The sequence below is a fragment of the Canis lupus genome, chromosome 12, assembly GCF_048164855.1.
Source record: "Canis lupus baileyi chromosome 12, mCanLup2.hap1, whole genome shotgun sequence".
Classification (NCBI taxonomy): Eukaryota; Metazoa; Chordata; class Mammalia; order Carnivora; family Canidae; genus Canis; species Canis lupus.
Window position 1 is genome coordinate 64015477 of NC_132849.1, and position 20183 is coordinate 64035659.

Genomic DNA, 20183 nt, shown 5'->3' on the forward strand with positions numbered 1-20183 from the left:
GGGGTGGGTTAGCTCACCTTCCCTGAAGAAGTGAGGTCTCAGAGGCCCGGGTGTGCTGTACACGTTTACCTACTAATCCAGTAAATTTACTCCTTTGGACGTCTCTGCCCTTTTCTTTCATTTGAGAATCATGGAGATTGGTTCCTTGCCCAAGGTTGGGCTTTTTGTTTTTGTTTTTTTTTTCTTCTTCCTGTTGGATTTGCCTATGAGTTGAAGGACAAAGGAGCCAGATCACCATGAGCCCCACCACCCCCTCCCCCCAGAGTGGTCCCCAAGGATTTTAACTCAACAGCCTGAAGGTCCACGAGTGGGCTGTCCATGGGCGGACAGGCCGGCACTGCTAAGCTGTCTCGGCAGGAAGGCCATGGCCACCCGTTGGCCTTGCTTAACCTACGTGTCTTTTGGACCAGCAAATAATGGAACAGGTGGGCCTGGTTTGCACCCAGGGGCGGTACCGGCTCAGGACGCGGCTCCTACGATCTCCTGGGCTGGACGCACGATGCTAGGTCTTCACTGGAGAATTTCCCAATGGTCTGTGACGTGTAAGCAGGTATGGCCTGATGTGTTCAGTGCAGACCCCACAAGGGACCTGAGAATCCCCGCTTCCAGGGTGTAGCATGGGGCCGGCGGGCAGCAGGCTCATTTTCCTGGCAGGGCCATGGCATCTGCCCCCCATCATCTGTCCGTCCGGATCCATATTCTTCAGCACTGTACGTACATCCTGGCTCTCAGGGATGAGGAAAAACACCTTTCCAGTGAGGACTGTGGGCTGCAGGAAAGCCTGGGGTTCATTCCTCCCACACGTGGGCACCAAGCGGTTGCATATATGTGTTTGCACACAGTACAATTTATTGTGAGTCATTCATCTTTGTATAGAGCTTTTAAAGTACAAGGAAGTAAGAGAAAGTATTAAACATGGAATGACTTGTTAGTTTTAAATAATATGTGGATGTTATATAAACTGTGTGTGTTAACAATGCCTGAGTCCCCACTTACCTTCAGTCCCCTGCTATTGCTTCTCCTAAAGATCAGACTTTTATAAGGACTCAGAAAAGGAGTGACGTGCTTGTCAGGGGCCGTTCTGGACTAGTGTGTGCGTCCCCCAGATGTCCCCCCCTGAAACCCCAAATCCCTGCCAGCAGGTGCTGGGAGCTTGCAGTGGGGCCCAAGGAAGGTGATGGGGTGGTGGGCTTGGGCCCCGTGATGGGGGTCCTGCTGTAGGAAGAGCCGGGCCTTGCTTCCTCTGGTTCCGCCTGCCAGGTAGCACGGTGCGGAAGCCTGTCGGTGTCTGGCGTGTTTGTTACACAGCCTGAGCGCACGGAGACCAGAACAGGACAGAAAGGGGTTCTGGATGCTGAGGAGCCGGTTGCTCACTGATGAGGAGGAAAGCGTGCAGGGGGGGCGGTAATTCCTGCAGCTGCAGCTGTGTGATCTCCATCCTCCGACAGTCCTTCCGGGGCAGAGGCACCTGCTAACCACATTCCCACTCCACAGGTGACAAAACCCAAGCCCAGAGAGGCAACAAAGCATCCTCAAAGTCACCGGGCAGGGGGGACCAGGTGGGCTGTGCCCATCTGTTTGCAGAGCCTCACAGCAAGGCACCGGGCTGCGGGTCTCTACCACGGTCCCTCTGGGCCACCGCAAACCTTGGAAAGAGAGTGGGGCTTTCCTCCCCACGCCCTGCTTGGGGCGCTGCCTGGCCTGGGGGGGCACCTCTGCCCGGGGCGCTGCGGGCCTGCAGGCAAGACTCCAGTTCTCTCCGGCTCAGAACGGTGCAGGCCTGGGTGTCCCAGCGCGGGTTTGGGCAAATGGCAGGGCCTGATATTTTTGTCCGGAGATCTTTTATTGAGAAAATCGTCCCATGAAGCAATCTTATTTTTTAAAATCTAAAAACACCCTACTTTGCCACCTACACGTGTCATTTCATAGTTGACACATGTAGGACGTGCCTTCACGTGAGAACGGACGCCAGTGGGGAGGAGGCTGTGCTCCGGCCACTCTCTCTCTTCGCCTCCCCCTTGTGCCTCAGGCTGTCCTCACCCCTGTCCCGCGTCCCTCCCACCATCTCTTCCAGCACTTGCATCATCAACCCTGAAGACACAGCCATCGCTTCTGTCCATCATTATTAGCAATTACATATTTTTTTTAGCAATTACATATTTGATAATATGACATCATTGCGATTCTCCTGTAGGTAGGTGTTAGCAATGTTTTCTAAATTTTCAAAATGTGGATCACCTTAGCTCGTGCCACGTTGTTCGTTCAGATTACTCCCTCCCTTCCCTTCCCCTCCCCCCTCCCCTCCCCTCTTCCCTATTTCCTGAGTCCTTCCTCTCTCTTTCTTTCCTCCCACCCCAAGAAGATACTGTTAGCCGAAGGCATAACACCCAAAGACATTTTTAAATTAAAATTTACGAAAAAGGAATTTTACCTTTGCCTATTTCTACAGATTCTAGCTGTGCGTCCAGGCAGTTTTTCCCTAGAAGTGTTGGTTTTTACCTTATCTCGCTGAGAACCTCCTGACCTAGTCGTCACCTTGCAGGGCTGTCGGGTGGAGTGTAATTTCAGAAATCCAAACGATGACTCTGAGCTTCGTGGACAAAGAGCATTTTCCATTTACGTGGCTGAGAGATCCATAGACACAGCAAGTCAGGAAGCGCAAGATGGGGGAGACTGAGCCGTGCAGCCTCCTGTGGCAGGTGCGCAGCGCCCCGAGGCTGCGGGTGCTCTGGGGGCGGCAGGTGGCCTCTCCGAGAGCCTCGCTCTGTGGCTCCGTGCGTGCTTCCCTCTGCTCCCACGGCAATTTTTCTAAAACTGTCGTTCCCTGTGCGAAGCCTCTGGAGGTTCCCCATGTCCCAGGATGAGATAGAGACCACTGGGGACCTAGTGTCTGAGCCTGTGTTCCCTGCCGTCGCCCTGCACTTCTGTGTCGCCTGTTTGCCCCCAGGCCACATCCCCTGTCCCTCATCTCATGGTGCTCCTCGCCCCTCCCAGCCCCGCCCCGCCGGCTCCCGAACCTCCCCAGCTCCAGTGGCAGAGCCCGTTCCCCTGCTTTGGACCCGGAGGCCGTGCACACCTTCGTTGGGGCACTTCGGATGGGAACCGATGACCCGGGAGCGCGCCTGTGTCCCGAGGGCCCTACTGGGCCCACCTCTGTTGGCGCTGGCTCCCCAGCTCTCATCTCCAGGCCCGTCTCCCTCCCTGCCACCAGGGGCTGAGCTGGATCGGGCTGCTCTTCTGAGCTGCTGGGGTTGGTGGCCAGGGGACCCCGAGCCAGCCCCCCCGCCCCGCCATCCGTGTGATCCAAGGGAGATTTCCACGAGACAGTTGCCAAATGGTGAGGGAGTCGGCCTCTCTGATTAGGTACCGAAGATGCCACCTGCTGCACTTTGGTGAGTCCCCGATGCTCCCTGGGGGTCCCGTCCCCAGGTCCCTGTAATAATCGCCACCTCCTGGTGCTCCCTTCTGCAGGACAGAGACCCCATGAGGGTGAGAGTGAATGGGTGTGTGACACAGAGATGGGGAGAGAAGACCGATGAGGGGCCCACACTAACCCAGCCGCCCTCCTTGCTGCGTGAACAGTCCACCAGTGACAAACTATTAGTTCTTTCAGGACCATTTGCACTTTATTAACACAAAGTCTTTTTTTTTTTTTTTTTTTTTTTTTATTGGTGTTCAATTTACTAACATACAGAATAACACCCAGTGCCCGTCACCCATTTAACACAAAGTCTTAAAAATAAAGACGAATCAATGCTCCGAGGGATGGATGTCCAGTGTAGGGGCCGGGTCCTGGTCCCACCACGTGGAGTTAAGGTCCTTCCGCCTCCTCATCGCCCTCCCCGGGCAGGTGTGTCCAGCGTGTCCAGGTCCTTTCCTCGTATGGGGGGCTCCTGTCCTCTTCTCCCTGGTCATAGTTCCCAAGGCATGAGAGGTCAGACGCGGGGTGCTGCCAACCCCACTCCAGACAGTGTGACACACATGGCCATGTGGCGGCCGAGACAGTGGAGTTCTGCAAATGTCCAGTCAGGAAACCAGAGTTCAGACCCAGTTCTGTGATTTGGGGGCAAGTTATCTTTCTGAAAACCAGTTTTTCTCTGAAAACAGACAATTATTATCTCCTTTGCCCTGTTCTCAAGATTGTTTTGAGGACCAAATGAGTGGCATGAAGATGATGCCTTTTTCTTTTTAAAAACTTATATTACTGATGTTTTTAATTGAAGTATAATTAACACGCAGTGCTTATTGTTTCAGGTGTGCAACATAATGATTCTGCATTTCTGTACATTTCTCAGTGTTCGTCACGGTAACGGCTGTCACCACCTGTCACCAGACGTTCTTGTAACCTTCTTGACTATATTCCTCGTGCTGTACTTTCCATCTGCATGACTTATTTATTTTGTATCTGGAAGCTTGTACCTCTTAATCCCCTTTATCTATCTCACCCGTTCCCCCACCCATTTCCCTCTAGCAACCACTACTTTATTCCCCGTATCCAAGAATTTATCTTCTTTTATTCATTGTCTCTTTTTTTCTTTGTTTCTTAAATTCCACATCTGAGTGAATTCATATGGTTTTTGTCTTTCTCAGACTTATCTCACTTCGCATTAAACCCTCTAGGTCAACCCGTGTGGTTACGAATGGCAAGATCTCATTCTTCTTTAAGGCTGAGTAATACTCCATTGGGTGCACACCCCACATCTTCTCTACCCGTTCCTCTGTCGATGGACACTTGGGCTGCTTCCCTATCTTGGCCCTCGCAGATCATGCTGCTGTAAACGTAGGGGTGTATGTATCTTTTAAAATTAGTGTTTTCATTTTCTTTGGGTAAATACCTGGTTGTACTATTACTGGATCATAGGGTAGCTGCATTTTTATCTTCCTGAGGACCCTCCATACTGTTCTCCACGGTGGCCGCACCAGCCTGCATTCCCTCCAACAGTGCACGAGGGCTCCCCTTTCTCCGCATCCTCCCCAAACCTGTAGTTTCCTGTGTTTTTGATTGTAGCCATTCTGACAGGTGTGAGGTGACATCTCATTGTGGTTTTGATTTGCATTTCCCTGATGATGAGGGATGTTGAGCATCTTTTCATGTGTCTGTTGGCCATCTGTGTATCCTCTAAAAGTGTATATTGAGGTCCTCTGCCGATTGTTAATTCAATTATTTGCTTTTTGGTGCGGAGTTGCAGAAGTTCTTTATGTATTTGGGATTTTAACCCCTTTTCAGATGTATCATTTGCAAATATCCTCTCCCATTCAGTAGGTGGCCTGTTCATTTTGTCGTTGGTTTCCTTCGCTGTGCAGAAGCCTTTATTTTGGTGTGGCCCCACTAATTTGGGGGAAGGTCTTTTGCATCACGTAGGAAGCAGTTAGTTGGGGGCTGTATGTAGGCCGAGAAATCCCACTTGTGGGCTCGTGCTTTCCTGTGAGCTCCATGTCAATGAGATGGCTGTGAGCTTCAGAGAGCCTCGAGTCTTACCACATCCTTGGCATTTTGTCTTGGGAAGACAAAGCACTTCTACTCAGCAGTCTGTCAAAAACGAAGGTTGCTAAAGGTGCCCACGCCCCTTAATGTTAGAATTTTCTGGTTGGAACATAAGGCCTTGGTTTACATTGAACTAATAACATATTTAAGTCACAGTCTGCAATCACGACCTTGACAGACAGTGATTATAGATATTCTAAGAGGGGGCTTGCCGCGGCAATTCTGACTTTCTACCCAAGGGTCCCCTGCAAATTTTGTGGAGTTCACTGAGCAATTAATAGCATGATTCACTGTCTGGTGTTGCTGTGTCTTGGGAACAATAGGAGTGAGAAATATTCTCCTGACCGGGCACATACATGTACATGATGTCACCTCCTTGCCACATGTGCTCACGTCAGACAGTTGACCGATTCCAACAGATCTGTACTTGAGCCTTGTCTTTCCTGAACAACCTACTCTACATCCTCTGAAGGATCATGTGATGATCTGAATGCCTGCGTCCCCCTGAAATTCATAGGCTGAGACCTAACTCCAAGGGGATGCTGTGTGGAGGCGATCAGGTCATGAGGGTGGAGCCTCCAAGAGTGGGACCGGTGCCCTTGTGGGAGACCCTGGAGAGCTGTTTCAGCACTTCTCCCATATTTTTTTAATATTTTATTTATTTATTCATAGAGACACAGAGAGAGAGTGAGGCAGAGACGCAGGCAGAGGGAGAAGCAGGCTCCATGCAGGGAGCCTGATGTGGGGCTCAATACCAGGTCTCCAGGATCATACCCTGGGCTGAAGGTGCCACCAAATCACTGGGCCATTGGGGCTGCCCAGCCCTTCTCCCATATGAGGACAAGCAAGAAGTCTGTGACCCAGACCAGGCCCCTAATCCAACCCCACTAGGATCCTGATCTCAGACAACCAGCCTCCAGAACTAAGCAACAAATTTCCGTTGTTTATGAGGCACCCAGTCAGTGGTGCCCGAACAGACTGGGACAGATGGCTTATATGTTTCCAGATGATCAGTCCCTAATAATGTGGGTACAGTGCTGGGTACCATGAGGAATCCACAGGCCAGTAAGCATCTTCCATAAACATGTTATTAAAATCCATTCCCTCAAGGAATCCCCTCTCTCCTGGCCTCTGGTGATAATAAAGACAAGCAGATACCAACCCTGCCTTCAAGACGTTTACCACTTTTTATAACAGCAACAACAGCAGCAGCAAAGGGAAGGGAAGTGAAATGTGCACACCAGGGATGCTCATGGCCTGTGACCCACGAGGCTGCAGGGTGGCCCTGCTCTGATTCAGAGGGGGTGGCCCAACGGGAACTGGAGAGATCTGGGAAGTCTCTGAATAGATAAATGGCAGGATTTGGTAAGAGGGTTGGGACAGCTTTGATATTTAAATAGGAGGAAAGGTAGTATGAACACAAGTGAGAAGGTAGCCTCTGTATTCTGGGGACACTGAGAAAATGTCTTAGATGGAAGGTCCCAGGGGTGGTAGTGAGACTCAAGACTCAACAGTTTTAACCAGCCCCACAGACCCAGAGGCCGGGGCAAGGCGAAGGTTTGCATTTCCAGCAATGCCTCTTATGCGCTGACCCAGTGCCTCTGAAGCTCAGTTTTCTCACCTGTAATGGGCATAATTTACAAGTTAGTATGTGAAACTCTTTTAACTTTACATCGTGGTACATGCGTAATGCTAATAATAGTAACTTGTTATTATTGAATTGACTTATTATTGAGCAGAGGTGTGGCATTATAGAAGCAAGAGTCTGAAGATTCCGCTTACTGGGTGGGGAGGGGGGAACAGGGTTAGAGAAGCAGGTGGGGAAGTGGACTCATCCAAGGGGTCATTAGGACCTGAGCCAAGGAGGATGGCAGGGGATGTCTCTGCTCCTCTGATTGGGGTTTATTTGGGCGTTGTCTCTTGGAAAGCTTTGATTTCTGTAAGAGTCACTTGTTTCATGGGGTGGGGGTGGGAGGGCAAATAAAATAAGCCTGAAAGCCCCAGTAGATGGAGGTCAGCACTTCTGGTGCCAAATCCTATAGCTGCCCATGTGCCAAATCCACGAACCTACGGGATGTGCATTTGTGAATTGCAGAACCCAAAATACTGCTCCATGGCTGAGGCTGATCTTCGCCCTTCGACGCCGCATTTAAGGTTATCCATCCATGTGCTCGGACAACCCAGGCTTGCGATCATTTATAAAAGGAACCAAAATTAAGTCTCGGATGTCTCTAGAACATCTCTCCTGCAGTTGGGGAAGAGTGCTGAGAGCAGTCCACCTGAGACCTTGCTCTGGATCTGCTCTTACTTTGCACGAAAACTGGGCAGGTCATTGAGCTTTTCCAGATGTCAGCACCCGACTCTAAAAGGGGAGGGTTTGGACTCAGCTGAACAGTCATTAAGTTACTTCCGGTTCTAATGTCCGCTGACTCCAAAAGCTGTTGGAGCTCGCTGCGTTTGTTGCTGGGGCTGTGTCCTCAGTGACACGTTTTCATTCTGCACCCGTGGCCGCAGGCTCAGCTGACCGGCCCAGGTAGAGAGCTGCTGGTGGATGGCCCTGGGGGGCGGCTGGGGGCGCAGGGGGGGCGGCTGGTGTCAGAAGCAGCCCCCTCCTCCCTGATGTAGCACTGACTGGCCTTTGTTTTTAATTGCCTCCATCTTTAATTGCTTTTCTATATCATTTTGCTTAATTTGGAAGAATTTTTTTAATGAGCTTGAATGATCTAATTGGGCCTAAATGTGATTTTCTTGTAGCATTGTTTGTTGGTGTGTAAACAGTCAGCAGATCCCAGAACCAGTTACAAATACAGTGGGAAACAGCGAATGGTTTGTTCTGGGGGGAGTTCAAGTTGCGTGTAATGATTATGTGACCTTGGAAGTATAGTTTTCTAACTTGAATTTATTAATCATTCTTTATAGTAATTGATACGTAACTTTTGAAAATAGCAATAGATATAAGAAATTATATTTTTAGGCTTTTTTTTTTTGGTTACATGAACGTTGCATGAGTTTGCTTTGCAATAAACTATTAAACAACTAGAAGCATGTTAGATAAAAAGTGAAAATCTTTCTTAGTCCTCAAAAATTCCACTTCTTTCCCAGGATGATCCCTGTCAGCGATGGGTACGTACCCATTCCAAATGTTCTTCAGCACATTGATATGTGTGCACCTGTCAATGTGAAGCATAGCATCAGGTCACTGGTTGGCACAGGTGTGCACAGGTGGGGTCACTGCACATGCTGCCCTGTACCGTCCTGTTCCCACTCTGCTCTGCATCTCGCTGGCCCTGTCAACCACACAGACCAATCCTAGATCGTTTATGTGTCATACTCTAACCAGACCACCATAGAGAGTTTTCTGTTTTTAATTATATGCAATACTGCATTGAACGGTTACACACGTGTCTGTGTACAGATGTGACTGAGCCGTGTTTGGCGGCTACTGGGAGCTGTACTTGTCAGGCTAGGGTACTCACGTCTTAGACTGTCACACACACTGCAAATTCCACAGGACAAGGTGTTCCCGTCACTGCCGCGCAAGCCTGTGTGAGTCCTGCTCTCTGCCTGTCACCACAGCCGCAGACAGGTGTACCCGCCAGTAACCTGTCCTCGGCGCCAGGGCCCCACAGCTCTCGCTAAAAGCCCACAGTGGGAAAGCAGTTTCCCTTGCAGTGTTAGTTTTGAGAACCAGTGAGGTGGTGACTTCAGATATGGGGGTAAGCACGGGAAGGGCTGGTAATCAGGAGATGGCTGGAGACAGACCATGCACGCGATGTCTTGCATCTAAATTACAAACTGCATTTAGTGAAATCCTCCTGTGTCGCTTGTTCATGTGCTGGAATCAGTGGTCCTGCGCCAAGAGGATTCCATGGGGGCCATATTCCGCGGGGTGCATTGCATGGAGGATCAACAGGAGATACTAAGGTTGTGCACGAGGTAGAGCGGGACCTTCTTACTTCTCAACACTCAACACTGGCAACGCTCAAAGTGTTGGAGGTTTGGGGCAAATATGCAATGGTTTAGATGAAGAAGTGCATCAGTATTTAAAAATGAAGAGGAGGAGGATTTCTTCTGATGTCCTATCATTTCATCCGGAGAGACCCTGGTCCACGCACTGACTCGGCCATGTGCTCTTGCCTTACCTTCCTCACCATCTTTGTCTTCTGACCGTGATCTCTTGTTTTTCTCTGAAAAGCTGAAGAGTGGACATGTTCTAAATTGCATAGCCAGCTAGAAGCTGAGCATATTCTAAGACCAAGGATACAAGCAGGGGAATGGATTTACTAAAATATCTTGGATTTGGCACAGAGGCAAACAGTCCTCTGTCCAAGCAGGAAGGATCGATGGAGAGCCTACTAGGTCCAGGCAGTGTGTTCATCTCAAGGCCGCCCCTGGGTGGTGGGATCTCAGTCTGTGAACAGGTGCCGACGAGGCAGCCCCCGAGCAGGAGGGCGCCAGGTCCCCGGGCAGCCGCAGGGAGGGTCCGCCGGGCCAGGCCCACACTCGCCTCCGGCCACTACAGCGCGCTGCTCTCCTCACGCTCAAGTACACGGAAGACCTTTCGGGGACATCAGGTTTACGCGTTCAGAGGGTATTGAGCACGAATCCAGGAGAACAAACAAAACCAGATCGTGGGCCTTTGGATTCATTTCTGGAGACTCACCTGAGCCTCTGCGTCTGCTTACGCGAAGATCTACCTCTGACTGCCTTATGAGGCATTGTCTGGTTCCTATTGTTCAGTGTTGTAAGTCTGAGCCGGAGCACTGTCAAAACATGTCCCTCATTTTTTAACCAATCTCATATAGAACTTTTAGGGAGGAAAAAAAGGCAAGAGACATTTCCTCTGGTAGAGAATCCCGTAACAGTGACTCAGATTGCCAAAGAGACACCTGCCTGTATCAGTTACACACAGTTGAGTTAATCGGAAGGTCTCTGTGACATTAAGAAGCCTCAGGAAAGCAGTGACGCAGGGACAGGACACCCAAACCCGAGGGACTGGCCCCTGCTGGGGAGGTTGTGGGGGAGGGCAGGTGCACCTGGGCAAGAGGTCAGAGCCCACGGGCCCCCTGTGGTTGGGGCCTCCTGCAGCAGAAGCACTTCCAGGCAGAGGGGCATTTGTAGGGCGATTCATGCTGCCACTTAGCTGACATTCAAAGGCGTAGACCATGTGCCCCTCTACGAAGAAACTTAGGGAATACGCAAAACAGGAATAGCGTGCTTCTTGTGCAAAAGGTTCACCGGCCAGGAATTTATATCGAGTGCCATAGCAAGGCAGGGTGGCAGCAGGTGTCTAGGGTTTGGGGAGTTAAAGGAAATACTTTTCATTTTTATCCCAGTTCCTATCATCGTCTGGGCGAGAACCTGAATTCAGAGAGGTTCAACGACCCCCAAATCCTCACACCAATATTAACTGAGATGGCTTTTGCTCATCCAGAAATAGTACACAAGCATGACAATCCACATGCTCACTAATATTTCATGGAAATAATATTAAATTTTTAAACCATTTTATTATGATTTCAAAACCAATAATATCAAGCTTCTAGGTAGCATCTGGTGGGAAGAGCAGGCGTGGGTTTTAAGAACATAGCGGAGGCTGGGTCGCGACGTCCACTGAGCATGCGGTTGTCTCCATCAGGGTCCCGCTGCTGAGTGCCCGCGCGCACGCCATCGCCCTGAGAGGCTGGGGGTCTGAACGCTGAGCGCTAGTGACCAGAGCGCGGGGCAGAGGACACAGGGGGCACGGGCGTTGGTCCCAGACGGTCTGAAGGTGTTACGTCTGGTGCGAGGAGGTTTGGGGACACGTGCTCAGTCCTAGTAACAGTTAACTTTGCAAACCATACTGCACGTGAGAGAACAGTTTGTGTTGAGAAGAATTTCCTGCATTTGCATTATGTGCACATGTGGGTGCATGCATGTGGGCATGTGTGTGAGCGTGCATGTCTGTGTGTGTGTGTGTGTGTGTGTGTGTGTGTGTGTGTGCTGAGGATTGGCAGTCAGGAGACCATAAAACACACTGTTCTCCTCCAAGATTTTCCAGTAGAGATGGCCACGAGCTGCTATGAGTGAAAACCACAAGCCATAATTTGTATTAAAAGCTTAAAACATTCTAAAATGTTACAAAAGAACTCCGAACTAATAATTCTTGAGTTCGATACACCGAAAAATACACTAACTCTCATTTTTTAATTTTTATTTTTCAACCTTGATTTTTTTTTTTCTGGCTAACTTAAAAACCTTTCTAGCTCCATGTGCCTATTCTTCAAATTATTCTTTATGTGTTTGTTTTGGTAAATTCTTATTAGGGAAAATGATAACATGCGTTATGGCTGCAGTTTACAGGCTGCCCGTGCATTTCCTAGGAAATCGCGTGTTTCCTTATTTCAAATCCCACTTGCCGAGCATGCTGAACGCCTCCTTCATTGTGAGGTAACCCGCAGGAATGAAGTACAGTATCTTTTAGAGGATTTATGGTAATGCTGCAGAATGTAGCTGATGGTAAACAGCGCGGAGCCCTCGGGGTCTCTTCATTTGCCTGACACACTTCACTGCTGCCCATTAACACTTCTCTGTTATTGCCATAGACTCGATTTAATGAGCTTCTCTGAATTTGGAGGTTTGCACCAGAAACAATAGCTTTAAAACTGAGACACCTCGCTCTCTCCACTTTCTGATATTCTGTGTCCTTCTTTTTATAAATAAATAAATAAATAAATAAATAAATAAATAAATAAATAAAAATAAATTCTCTCTTTGGCAGTACAGTTTGAAACGATCTGGATAGTTTCTTTTCCAATTAGAATAGTCAATAATTCCTAATCCTGAGACGACATTGCAGAAAATCCGGATGGGGAGTTAATAAATTCAAAATTTGCATTAATGAAGATAATGTCTTTTGTTATTCTTCCCCTGAAATAAAACTGAGTTGACATCTAGAAAAACCCTCGTCATCAACAGGGCTGTGTTCTGTTAGGAGTGAAATCAACATTATTTCCAAGAAATAGTTACACTTCTAAAATATTTCTCACTTATTAAGTTGTTTCCTAATTGCACCCGAGTGTTAAAAAGGCAATACTCTTAGAAACTGGCGGGTAAGCGGTCAATCTAAGTATGAAGTGCGCTTAGTTTTACCTTCAAACCTAGACACGTATTTAAAATGTTGACAATCTTGGGTTTCGAAGTGACTTAACTAAATGTTTAAAAGCACCTCCTGCTTGCCCGCCGTGCCCTTGCCTATCAGAGCTTCCCGGTCGCATCCTTTACACACGTCCTCGCCAGCAGTTGTGTACTTTAACTGGAGCTCCCTCACATGTGCAGCCGCACAAAGGAGTGAGCGCCCGTCAGCCCCTCCTCTCCAGTTAGTGATCCCGCCCTGTTGTTGTTCTGTCCTCAGAAAATGAACCCAAGGGAGAATTGGTGAAGTCACGTTGAACGGCCATCTCCAACTCTGACCTACTGAGGGAGCAGATTGGATCCAAGGAGCACCCCGGGCAACCTAGTGCAGGTACCGCCGCGACCGCTCTGGGGACGTGGATGGGGGCCCTGTGCCCTGGGTCCTCTCCATTGGCTGCTCCAGATCACTACTCTCCCCAGCTTCCCGGTGTTTCCTGGCGTCTGGGGTCGGGGGGTCGGGGGGGGAGGCAGTTAAAAGTTTTGTGGTGCATCACCCCCCAGCAGACAATTCATGCTGAAAAGAGCCACTTGCAGTTAGATGATGCGTGTGCTGATCCCGCCACTACAACTGTATCGAGTGGGACCGGCAGTGCCTCCTTCTGGGCACCGTGAGGTGTCCTGGGGGTTGCTGGGGGGGAGGAGGTGATGCTGGGACCCTCAGATGGGAGCGCTTCATGTTGAATCATTGCCAGAAAATCCACACTTGCTGCAGAAGTGTGTTGTGAAGATGATGGATTATGGTTTGGAAAGTTGGGGGTCGGGGTCGGCGCAGAGGCAGCGATTGCTGCCCGGGCCGCACATGGTTTTTTAGGGAATCTCATAAGTTGGAGGTTGACAGGATAGTGATGGGAGGGACATCTCACGTCTGTGAAGTCCTGGCTTCTGAATGTGTACAAGGAACTGACGTCAAAAGTTCTGGTGTTATCGTCTCCGTGCCCACACTCGGGAGTCCATCTCACACACATTACTTTGGTGGAGAAACATAAGAAGACTCTGGTGGGACGGCAATCTCCTAGGGCGCCCTATGAGGGAAGCCCTGGTGTGCCTTTTAAGGTTCGCTGTGAGATAGTAATTCGTCTTCTACTGACCACCCATCTGCCCATCTGATGACAGAAGTACTTACCCCAACGTGGAAATTGGGGCTGGTGTTGCTCCCACGTGCTGCAGCCCTGCGGGGGCTGCCGTCTTTATGGGCTTTATGACCTGGCCTAACAGGTCACAGTTGTTCCAATTGTCTTCTAAGCTCTACCCTGTTCCCTGTCCGTGAGGAACCCATTGCACCCATCAGTTTGGTTTTGGAAAGACACTATGTCTAATCATCATTTCCCTGGAGTTGTTAAAAACCAATTCGCCTTGAGTGTTAAAGTCCCACTTGACTTTCAAGTCAGTTCAAGTTTCTGGGTTGTAGATGCATCTCCGATACAGACTATTTCGTTTTGTCAAATCCCATGGAGTTTTAGTCATAAGTTAAGGAATGTTTAATGGAATATTTTATGTGGGCCTAATTTCTAGATGTGGATTCACTGGAAACTGGCATTTCTGGCTTGGAGTTAAATGTTCATGTTTCAATGATGGTTATCAATGCGACATCCTCTGAAGCGTTCAAATACAAATCTCACCATGAATTAGCGAAAGGAAACAAAAATGAATTCGTTTTCGAAGAGAAACCCGTGTTCACACCCAACAGACCAGGCCTTGAATATGCTTCTCAGTGGAAGGGTAGCAGCTGATGTTGACAAGGAGGGTAGTTGAGCTCCTTCAGGGAAGATAGGGAGGCCCCGAGGTCCCGCTGCCCTGATCTCCCATTCTGACTCTCGCTCACCAGCCCATCTGCCCTCTTCTCAGGTCTGTCGCCAGCACCCACGCAGGCCCTGGGGTTGCCTGGTCCCCAGGTGTCAGGGGAGTGAGGCAGGCCCCTGATGATCCCCACGGGCCACCAGACCGATCAGGTGGCAGTAATAACACCTAGAGCACAGCCAGTACTTGTGTGATTCATCGCGGAGCATTGCACGTAGGGAATTTCGTTCAGTCTTCACGAAATATGAACATCTCTCACCTGCAGAGCTTTGGTGATAACACCCATGACATCAACACCGAATAGCTCTGCAAGGCTCAGTGATGTGTACATGCATCCTCTGTGATTCCTGGATATTTCTTATCTGTTCTCTTGTTCTTAAAGATTCACGTTTGGTCCTGAGGGGATGATCAGTATATGTTTGCTGTGTGCATGTCATAAATACTTTAGACCCTGGGTGAGGAAATAAAGCGGTGGATTGAAATAAGCAGTGTAGCCTTCCAAAATGGGAATGCTAATGTGTTTGAACAGTTGCTTCCAGGAACAAAGTTTACATCTTCACATGGCCATCCATATAATGAAAGTGTGTAAGTGATTATATTGCATGGATCGAGGTCACAAACGTTTTCTGTAAAGGTCCAGATAGTAAATATATTAGGTGTCGTGGGCCTGGTGGTGCCTGAAGCCCGTACAACACTCCTTCTGCTGTGGGACAGCAGCCACGGACCGTAGGTGGACAGATGGGCGTCCCAATAAAACTTTATTGATAAAAGCATCAGCAAGTGGATTCGGCCCTCGAACAAATGGTAGTTTCCCAATTCATAGTAAATATCTAAGTTCAGATGTCCTAAATAACCACGGTCAATTTTGGAAAATAGAAAATAGAATATAACTCTTGGTCTCTTTTCAAATTGTATTACTTGCAAACTCACACAACAGCGTCTAAAGCTACTGCCTGCCGGCATGTGGCTCCCCAGACGGGCCCGCCGCTGCTGTGCCGGCCGAGCAGTCAGGACGGAGCTGGGGCAGGAGCTGCAGGAAGGCCAAAGCCCACAGGTGTTCCCTCCGTAGAAGTCAGGGAGGAACGCAAGCAGCCCGCAAGGTTTGGGGAGGAGAAAGAGCTTCTAGTACTTTCAGACCTACATCAACCTGCCGGCCAGAAAATATCTCTAAATCATCCCGGAAACCGTATGGATGTAAAGTCAAAGTAAAACCAGTTCCCGCAGGTATTGCCGCACGTGGACACACGGGGAAATTACGTGTCAAAGCCCAACAGCAGAAGCATGATAAGCCACCAGGTGCTCAGTGATGCTGATGTTGTGTGCGTCATGCACAGGCAACGCCGCCGTGCAGGCCCCGGCTACGGGGCGGGTCAACAGCACGCAGCTTGGTAAAATGAGATCCAGCCAGTCGGTTTTCCCAAGCACGCTGTAACCCCACAACAAAAATACAGAGAACATGGGAAGTAAAATACCGAAACAAAAGAGAATTATTTTAAATCGCAATAGATTTTGCATCAGAAGCTCGATAAAGGGATTAATCTTGAGGAAGACTTTAATGATGCCATAGATTATTTTTTAAAGGGCTATTTTATGTGTGTCTCAAACTTATCTTATTTGGGATGTTGAATTAGTGGTATAAATCACTCAGTTAAAATGCAGAACATTAACTGGTATTTTCCAGTGAAAGGATTTGCTAGAATGCGTGTTGCTCTAAAGCAGCACTGTGACCATTAATAGATTATTTCAGAATAGACCAGAACAGGAGAGAACGCGTGGTAGGAATTGGTAGAAACACAAGTCACGGACGTGGTACAGCCAGGTTGCCCTAAGTAGTTGAGAAAGGAGAGATCTGTAGTCCCGCATGTCATCCATGTGGGGCAGAATTGTGGGTTAAAAGGTTGGAGGCGAGCAGACCGGGGAACAAATCCTAATTCTACCACACGAACTCTGCAACTTTGGAGAAGGCACTTAGCTGCTGGAATCTGAGCCTCAGTCTTCCCATCAGTAAAATGGGCATAATACAGTTTCTTCTTCATGGGAGCATTATCAGGGTTGAATGAGGTGTGAAGTATATAAAGCGCTCAACTTAGTCCTTGTCACAGAAGCTAGGCTATTATGTCAAGGATCTGTGCTGCTTTTGAAATGAGCAGTGGCTACCTTTAAATTTTAGACGGAGGTGCTCGATTCCCTTCCAGATTGTGAGTCCCCTGGTTCTGGGGCCTGGGGGTCAGCACTAGAAAGGGTTGAGTTGGACCCAGGCTCCCTGATTTCTTGGGAGAAGCTCTTAGGAACAGGAGCGCAGCTGGCAGGCGGCCGATTCATGGACAGTCCAGCAACATCACATGTGAGGTACAGCACGCTCAGGGACGTCCCCTCCACCTGGGCATCGTGCATCCATAGTTTTTGATGACAGCTCGGCGTTCTGAGGGCGTGGGTGTCCTGATATGGAGAAGCGTCTTGAGCCTATTCCCAGATCTTAGGACAGTGCCGGCTGTGAGTGTCGAGCTCCTGACATTGGTCCCCACCAGCGAATGCGTGGGTCACCATGCTGTGTAAAGGCTTGTTAGCATGTTTGTGACACAGAGAGAGCTGATGTGGAATGGCTGCTCGTACATGGTGTTAGGCGTGAAAAGTAGGCTATGGACTCTCTGTATTGTGTCCCGACATTTGTGTAAGAGAGGTATGAAATATATACAAACACACATTGACATATACACACATGTGCATATGCACATGTGCACACACATATAGGCACACATATGCATGTATATAGATGTACACCCGTGCATACACACATGTATATATGCACACAGCATATGCACATATACCCACATGCATGTGTATATGCACATACACACATGCACACACCAACTTATCTATACATGACACATGTACACATACATATGGATATGCATATACACATATACGTACGTGTGCATCTTTACACACATGCATGTACACATACACATGCACACATATATACAAATATACACATGCACATAGGCATATACATATATACACACATTAAAATGCATAGGTATAGGCATAGGCACATGCTTACACATATACACACATAGATGTGCACCCATAGACACAGACACACATGCATGTGTACACTGACATTCATATACACACACACGCATGCATACTTTTTTTACTGGGGGCGTCAAAGCTGGCAGGACAACTTCCTTGTTGCCCTGGGTCATTATTTCCCACCTCCCTTCCTGGCGTGTGCCTGTAGTCCTACTTTATTTTATTTTATTTTTTTTAAAGATTTCATTTATTCATTTATGAGAGACTCAGAGAGAGAGTGAGAGAGAGAGAGAGGCAGAGACATAGACAGAAGGAGAAGCAGGCTCCTCGCAGGGAGCCCAACGTGGGACTTGATCCCCAGACCTGGGATCGTGGCCTGAGCTGAAGGCAGATGCTCAACTGCTGAGCCACCCAGGCGTCCCTGTAGTCCTACTTTAAATGAAACACAGTGTGCCCGCCCAGGCCCCACCTTTGGCCTTTCCCACCAAACCCCCAGTCAGTTGGGGAGCCTCACCAGGGGTCAGTCTCCACCTTTCTTCGCCTGGCCCCACACCACCCGCAAAGTGCCCACTCTTAAATCTGCAGACACTGGTGCACTAAGCTGAGGCCACCTGCTGTCTTGGGCACTTCTGGTGCTGTGTTTCTTACAGGGATGAGTGGAGGGAGGAGGGCTAACTGGTATTTAAAGGAAATAGATGCCTGGGTTGTTGGTTTTTTTTTTTTTTTAATAAAATGAATTGTTCAATTGCTGGCTCTAAATTCAGTCACATAAACGTGTGATTTTGTGTATTTATGCAACACATTTTTGAGGCAACTACATGCCAGGCATTACAGACACGAGAAATGGAATTATGGAACTCTGCCAGCAAGTTGTTTATGTTTAACCATTTAATGGGCAGGGGTGCACATAAACCAAATAAAGAAAAATTAACTGCATGCTGTGAGAAGAGCTATGAAAGTGGTATGTGTAAAATAATAAAATGGAAGACATCCATACACACAGAACACAGGCTCCAAAGTGGGTGAATGTAGATATTCCTGGAGAAGGCGGGTAGGGTGCTGCAGGACTAAGCCCTGGGCCATGCTCAGAGCGCTTTCCCACCTGTCCAAGATGCATGGATACTTTAGACTTGGTACCAGCCTCCGGAGACCCAGAGTCTGGGCCTGGGAGCAGGGAAGGGTGTGGGCTCTGTGAGTTCGGGCTAAGTGCTGCGGACGGTGGGGATTGCAAGTGAGTTTAAGGGAGGGGAGACGTGAGCTGACCTGCCCCTGGTGATGACGTATGCAGGGTGCAGGGCAGGTTCAGGAGCTGGGTAGAAGGGGACTGGTGAGAGTCCAGGGCCGTGGAGGGTCTCAGCCAGGGCAGGACTGGGTGAGATGAAGGCGCAGGGGTGTGTGCAAGCCAAGGAGACAAGTGTGTGTGGTGTGCCACCGCTGGGAGGTGTGACTGCACACACGTAACACGGCCCTGACAGCACGGAGAGGTCATCCACTCCGACTCCCAGAACCTCAGTGATTTCACCTGTGAAATAGGTGGACCGTCTCCCGCTTCACCGGGTCGTCGCTGATGCCGTAGAACAATGCACGTAGCACGCAGAGCCCAGGCCAGCGCACGGCTCAAGCCCTTTAAATTATAGTTACTGCTGTTATTATTCATAAAGAACCAAGACACACTTGCTTCGTCATAAAGATTAAGGCAGAAGTAATCTGATTTACATCTGTGCTGTGCTTTCTGCTTTTCAAATCAAAGTGCCTTCACTCTCCATGCAGCTGTGTAGAGATGAAGAAGCGCTCCATGAACTGATGGAGGAAGATTTCAAGGATACTTTGTTAGAGAAAAAAGCAAGATGCAGAAAAGCAGCAGAAATATGAACACACATACATATATTTGCTTGTATTTGCATAAAATTCTAGAAGGGTAGACCAGAAGCTAATAGAAATGTTTATGGGAGTAGTCACTAGACAGAACAGGCAGGTCTGGGGGCGCCCTCTTTTTTTTTTTTTATTTACTCGTTTGTTCCTTTTGCATGTATGTTTGAAGCATGCAAGTGGAAGGAAGGAGACACAGGCAGGGGAAGGATGGAGGCGGGGGCGGCGGGGACCCGCGGCGGGAAGCAGGAGGGCGGGAGCGGCCCGGGGAGGAGCAGATCGGGGCCGGGGCCCGACAGCACAGACTCACCTGCTCCCCCAAGCTCCTCCCCTAAAATCCTCTCGGCCAAAATGTGTCTTACAAAATCTAAAAATCAGACTCCATATCATTGCTTGTGCACTTACGTGGGAATACGGTTATCATTTAAAGTCTAAAGTTTTAAAATTTTTAAAAGAAAGTATCTTCTAAAATAGCATTCAGGAAATAACCCTAGATGAGAACAAACGGAGGGCAGAGCGGCGGCTGTGGGAGAAACTAGGTGACGAAGGGCCAGCGACTTGACCTCTCGGTTGCGTTTTAGACGGTGGAGGATGCACAGGGAACTGGTTACGGGTAATGGGAGGAGATGTGAACAGGAACTGTATATTTTATGATGTGACTGAAACAATGTTAACTTTCTTTTTTGTTAAGATTACACTTAGGTTATGGAGGAAAATGTGGTTTTTTTCTTTTTCCCTAATGGATGAATGCTGAGGATTTAGGTGTGAGTGGTCCTGATGTCTGCAGCCCACTTTCAAATGGTTCAGAAAAATATGTGCAGGTGTG

General features: G+C 48.8%; 1 protein-coding gene across 25 annotated transcripts in view; it reads left to right on the forward strand.

Moving 5' to 3' along the window:
* Positions 1 to 20183, forward strand: part of MYT1L (myelin transcription factor 1 like) — a 403856-nt gene that overhangs the window by 116526 nt on the left and 267147 nt on the right. For 19 of the 25 annotated variants that reach the window (XM_072771259.1, XM_072771262.1, XM_072771261.1 and 16 more), the window contains one exon: positions 12879 to 12989. The exons of the other annotated variants lie outside the window; for them this stretch is intronic. The gene's annotated coding sequence lies outside the window, so the exon portion shown is untranslated. The remainder of the gene's footprint in view (positions 1 to 12878; positions 12990 to 20183) is intronic. 25 annotated transcript variants of the gene reach the window in all.